Source organism: Serinus canaria, chromosome 9, assembly GCF_022539315.1.
Source record: "Serinus canaria isolate serCan28SL12 chromosome 9, serCan2020, whole genome shotgun sequence".
Taxonomy (NCBI): domain Eukaryota; kingdom Metazoa; phylum Chordata; class Aves; order Passeriformes; family Fringillidae; genus Serinus; species Serinus canaria.
In genome coordinates, this window is record NC_066323.1 from 14614642 (window position 1) to 14620641 (window position 6000).

At 41.9% G+C, this 6000-nt stretch overlaps 1 protein-coding gene across 1 annotated transcript in view; it reads right to left on the bottom strand.

The window, feature by feature from the left end:
• Positions 1-5576, bottom strand: part of ZBTB38 (zinc finger and BTB domain containing 38) — a 39051-nt gene extending 33475 nt beyond the window's left edge. Inside the window, exon 1 of the mRNA XM_018913013.3 lies at positions 5497-5576. The gene's annotated coding sequence lies outside the window, so the exon portion shown is untranslated. The remainder of the gene's footprint in view (positions 1-5496) is intronic.
• Positions 5577-6000: the final 424 nt, after the last annotated feature.

The following is a 6000-nucleotide window of genomic DNA, read 5'->3' on the forward strand; positions in this document are numbered from 1 at the left end:
AGGATGTAATTGCAGCAGCACCTTAATACCTGAGCTAGTTTGGGTAGTGACAGAAAGGAAGATACACAATTGCTCACTTCAACCCAGGCCAGTCACACAAATTCCTGGGATCCCAGACCTGGTGGAATCACAGTAAAATCCCTAATCTTGGTGATCTTCCAGGTTTCCACAAACACTTGAGGCTGAATCTGCATCACTCTTCTCACCATAAGGTGTTTGTTCTTGATCCAGGTAAAGGGTTAAATCCATTCCTTCAAGAACCAACTTTATCACTTTTGTTTGTCCTGGTTCAGTGCCTTGCTGTGCAAACACTTGTGCTGGCCCAGGGAAAGGGGGTAGGGACAAATACCTGTGTCTGGGGAAGTGGCGTGACTGCCTCTTGTGGGAAGTAGCTCCTGGAAGAGCTGGCACCACCTTCTGTGCCTGCCACCTCCTAACACAGCTTTGTAATTTGTTTAAACTGAGAGGAGCCAGGCAGAGACCACACTGCTCCCAGTGCCTGGTCCTTCTCAAGGCTGGCTGCTCCCCAGGGACAGGGAGATAGATGGCAGCAAGCAGAGCAGCTGGCTCACCAAACACCCTCCTCCTGTCCTGAAGTAAGGGAGCAGGGCAGGCTAGGGGTGGTAGCCAGGGTCAAAACACGTCATCAAGCAAGTTCATGACCATGAGGCAGGTCCAAGGTCAGGCTGAGAAGTCAGTCTGCAAGTGAGGGTCAGACACAGCCCTGTGACTGACAGGCAGGTCTGTGATGCCAGAGCAGAGCTGAGGTCAAGCCAGGAGTGGTCCAGCCTTGTGATCCCCAGTCAGGACAACAGTAAGAGGAGAGAGCCAAGGTCAGGCTGGGAAGTCAGTCCATAGGTCTGACAGTCCACAATGCCCAGATCAACAGGCATAGATACAGGCACAGGCATGGCTGTGGTAGAAATAGGTATTGAATGTAAACAGAACCTTTGGGCCCATGGGTAGGGCTGTGGGGGAGGCCAATAAAGGCTTATTAGTGTCATCAGGGTCCTGACAGTTCTACTCGTTCCTCTTCCTTGTGTCCTGTTTTTCCCACCCTCCTCATTCTAGCTTAGTGCTTGTGAGGCTGCATGTGGAGTCAGAGCAGCTCAGGAGAAAACCAGTCCTCCTGGTAAGGTTATTTCCCCACTTCTGTGTGAACACCAGAACTGGTGCTGTGGAGTTGGCTGGAACGTGTGGCTCAGGGCTGAGAATCAATAGACAGTGGTAGATGTGGCAGTATGGTCCAACTGGGGTCTCTGCCACTTTTGAAACTACACTCAGAGTCTTCTGGAATAGTACAGATATGAATTTTCAGATTGCAATTATCTTCTAATATAAGAGCAAGTGTATTGCAAGTGTCACTGCTCACAAACATCATTACAGAATTTTTAAATTTATATAGCTCTACTTGGTGATCTATATGCAGCTGGACTAGATGGTTGTTGTGGGTCCTTCCCAGCTGAAATACTGTATTCTGTAGACACAGTTGTGGATATACTTATATTTGCCTACAAATACTAGAAGACAGTTAGTGTCTCTAAGAGCATAGTCTGGCCCAGAAACATTAAAATAAAGGAGAACCAGTCACAAGGAAGAAGAAAGGGAAAAGGAAACAATGTCCTTTTTTTTTTTTTTTAAATCAGAGCTTGTTTTTTCTTTCCACACTCTGTGTAATAACCCAGCAATGGAATGCAAATTAACATTCATGGTTTTTTTAAACAATAGCCTTTGTGTTCTGAACCACACTGACGAAACAGAACAATACCAAAAAAACATGATCACAAAATCTTTTTCCAGCAATGTGCAAACCAGTTCTGTTGGAAACATCTAACTGCAAGGGAATCTGTTTTGGAAAGTAATAATAAAGAGAAGTAATAAAGAGAAGTTGGAAGTCCAACTTCTCTTTACTCAGTGGAGAATGTATTTCATTTTTTTCTCAAGCTGAATTTCAAACTGTTGCATCACTGCAAATTCCATGAAGTCAGTATGGTCCCGGGCTCTAGGTCTATGCAGCCAGGCCGAGCAGACATAAGCAAGGCCATAACTCGATTTCCAGGAATTTTGTTATCAATGAAAAATGCACTGAAAAGCACAGTGCTTCACTGTCAGAGACCTGACCACTCACTGTGCTTGCAAATACACAGAATGTATCATCTAAACCTATTGCCTTTTGAGTTGAAGACACTGAGAGAATTTTCATGATACTTGATGCCAGCTTTACTTCTGAGTACGAACACTAAAAGGTAAAAATACATGTAAAAGCATGCTTTCTCCAGATAAGAATTAAAATTTGGAAAACTAAACACATGATTGCAGTTACTGCTGGCAGATGTAGCTCCTGTGGAAAAGACTTTATCTGCTACCCTATTAAATTGCTGTATAATCTCTATTTAGGCCCAATCACTGCTTTCAACCCACATGTGTCAAATATCCCAACCTGTCTTTACATGTGGGCATAACTACATGGCCTGAGAGACCTTCCTGAAAGGGCTGAAAAGCTCTGCAGGACTGTAGAGCATCCTTCATGAAGGTGTCACAAATTACTGGTCCATTGCTACACTGGCAGTGTTTGGCAGAGGTACCCCAGGTACAGCCAACTTGAGAGTTCACCTCAAGTGTGAAGTTCGCTCCAAGTGTGTCCCACTCAGGGGGGGAGGCTGGGCACAGCCTGCTGTGGTCCAGGACAGCTCAAAGGGTCACACTTAGGACAACTGTTTATAGGGCTGCAGAAGAGTTGGCTTTAGTCATAGTAATTTTCCATCCTGGCCACAATTAGGGTCAGTGACTTTCTTCAAAAGTTTGATAATAAAAATGCTGGTCACTCAAGTTGTAATTCAGGCTTGAAAACTAATTTTCAAATGCTATTCTTTGAAAAACAGGAGCTGACAGTTTCTGACAAGCTCAAGAAGAGCTTAGTCCAGGTACTGCTCATCAAGGCCGAGGCTTAAGGGGTGTTTCTGAGATGATACTGTAGCCCAGGGAGTGGGGGAGGATGCACCACCAGAGAAGGCAACCTTGAAGATACACTCCAATGTGTTTCTGTCTACATTCCCTGAAATGATAACCACCAACAGCTGTCACCTCTGAAATCCTCTGTATAAATCATCAGAAAATATCCTCTCCATTAACAGTGGAGAGTAGACAAATTAGCCATCATAATCCACTGAAGGGAGAAGGACCACCACAAGGACAATTGGTTTCTGTGTGGTTTTTTTCTACACAGCATGCAGTTCTCAGCTGTTTTTAGCCTGTGGTTACTCACTGTGGGTGAGCAGGTTGGCTGCTGCTGCTCTCTGAGGTTCTCTGCCACTATAAAATAGACCAATGTCCATTTTACAAATGCAGAGGAAGAGCAGAAACAAAATAGTGTATTTTGCATTATGCAATTAAAGCATAAAAACACAACAAAGCAGAAGTAGCTTAAGAGAGCTTTTTAGAGCTCTTATATGGGATAAGGAGAAAGTCAGAAATTAGCTACATCCCTCATTAGCTTTTGCCTACCTGACAAAGATTCTACTGACATTACCTCTTACTTTTATAAGGAAGAGCTCTATTGGAGAAAAGAATTTTATGATCCTGGAATGTTTAGTGTCTTGGTAAATATAACATGCTGAGCATATTTGTTTGAGAAAATCTGTGATTGCCTTAGCTTGTGGTCTACAATCATCTTACTATGATTAAATTGCAAAAATCTGGTACTATCTAAAGGTTTATCAACTGGAATTTACTTTAACTGCAAACTCTGCCTTTAAAAGATACCAAAATTACTGTTGTTATAACAGCCACCCTAAATCTGCAATAGTGACGGAACTTAAGACCATCTGCTCCTGGGGCTGTAACCCCAAAGAAGCCACAGAAAGGAAAAACTGTGAGCTGCTTCCTGATATCCAGGACCTAGGGCTTTTTGCCAGGACAAGTGCTTGTGAACAAGACACTCAGAAGAGAGACCACATCGATCACTCAGCTTGTGTTACCAGAATTCTGTACAGAAACTATTCAGGTTTCAGTTTGCGATTATTCTAAATCTGGTCCTGGACTTGCAATGCAGTTAAGTGATACTCAGAACAGGCCATGTTACTCCAGTCTTCACACAGACAGTACTTTTTTCCACCTGTCAGCTTGGACTTTTCCCCCACCTCCATGCAGCAGGACTCTTCTAGTCACTCCTGCTCTGATTCAACACTGGGAATAACAGGGTAAAATAAGAAAAGCAGCAAGATTTCAAATTACTTATGGTGAAAAAATATTAATAATTCCAAGTTGGTTTATTTTCTAGTATTTGTCAGGAGTAATTTTTAGGTTCCAATGCTAATGTGGAGAAATGACATTATATAGCTTGTTTTCATCTTTTTACATAGCAATTCAGTGATGTTGAAATATATGCATTTCAAAAAGACTTGTTCAGGAGTTGTGACTGTACAGATCAGACATCCTGTGTTGTTTTGACATCCTGTGACGTTTTCTTCACTGAGCTCTCGGTTTAAACAAGCCCTCGAGCAAGGCGGCCCCGGGCCGGGCGGGAAGGCCTGGCCGAGCAGCCTAGTCCCCGGCCCCGCAGTGGCTGCGCAGGGCGGCATTGGCAGGGCTGGGCGGCTGCAGGCAGCAGCAGGGCTCAGCACACACACTGAGCTCAGGCTGCTTCTGTTTCTGAAGCCATTACCTGCATACCATTCTCTCTGCTATACTGCAACGCGGGAAACTTTTTCCCCCATCATACCTAAAATTCAGGGCTCATTCCAAAGTGGAACTCGTTATCAGCTGACTTTAGTTTTCAGTCTCTCACAGTGCAAACTGTGCTGTACTTATGACAACGATAATAAGCTAAAATAAAGACCAAGCTGAAAACCGCTTATCTGCTGCCTGACCACAGAAGAAATTGGCAAGTGGTTGGGCTCAAACTTCCTCTTTTTTTTTTGTACTTCAGGTTACAAAGAGGGATCTCATTGGCTCATCTAAACCCACTGCTAAATAAGCAGGTTTTAACTCCTTTTTCATCTGCTTGTCAGATCTCCAAAAGTAAGACCACATAGACAAGGTCACTGCTTTCAAATTTAAATGTCACAAGTTGCCATGTCAATATGTAGTGAATGGTACAGTAAGGCGGCAGTTACTGAAATTTACCCTGAAGTACAATGTAATTTTTTTCGTAATCGCAGCATTATGGGATAGGATTTGGGGATCCTATTAATAGGAAGTGTATTAGCATTTATTTAAAAATAACTTCTAGCTTCACAGATCTATATCAAAGCTAAAGGCAAACGTACCCTGTAAAGTTAAACATTAAAAGGCAAGTGAACACCAGATTTGCTTTCCTTTAGTTTTATAATCATTTAAAAGCTGACAATTCATTTTCTGGTGCATGTACTTATGAATGATCTCCTGGAGTTGACAATGCTGGAAAAAGTTTCAATTAAAAATTATTCTAGCTTTTCATATTTCTATATCTAGGTAGCCTCTCTCAAAATAAATTCCCAAGGATTTAATTAGCCTTACCTTACTTCAAAAGGCAACCTCTAGACTTTCCAGAGGATACAGTGAATGTAAGGAAGCCAGATGTGTAAATATGCATGTTCTTTCCTCAAGTACAGCAATTTTAGTGGTCCTACAAGAACAATGTATCAACATTGTTAGATCAAGAACTTAATGCTTTAAGTACATAAACCAAAAGAATTTGTGCTCCTATTTTTTGAAGTATTTCAGAATTCAACAGTAAAAGGGACGAATTTACCAAAAAAAGGTAGTTCACTAAAATCGTAATAAAACTTCATTGGTCGAAATGTAATGAGTAAAGAAAAAATAGTGTACATCTTTTCAGATTAAAAACTATTCTGAAACTTGATTCTGCAAGTTGATTTTGCATTTGGAAAGACTGTTAAGTGGAACTTACTTTACTGCTGTTACTTGCCTATCTAATAATAGTTACCTTCAGGTAGATTTCATCATATTCTTTGTAATCATAATTTTCACTGCCAGTGCAAGTAGGTTTTCATTTCTTTT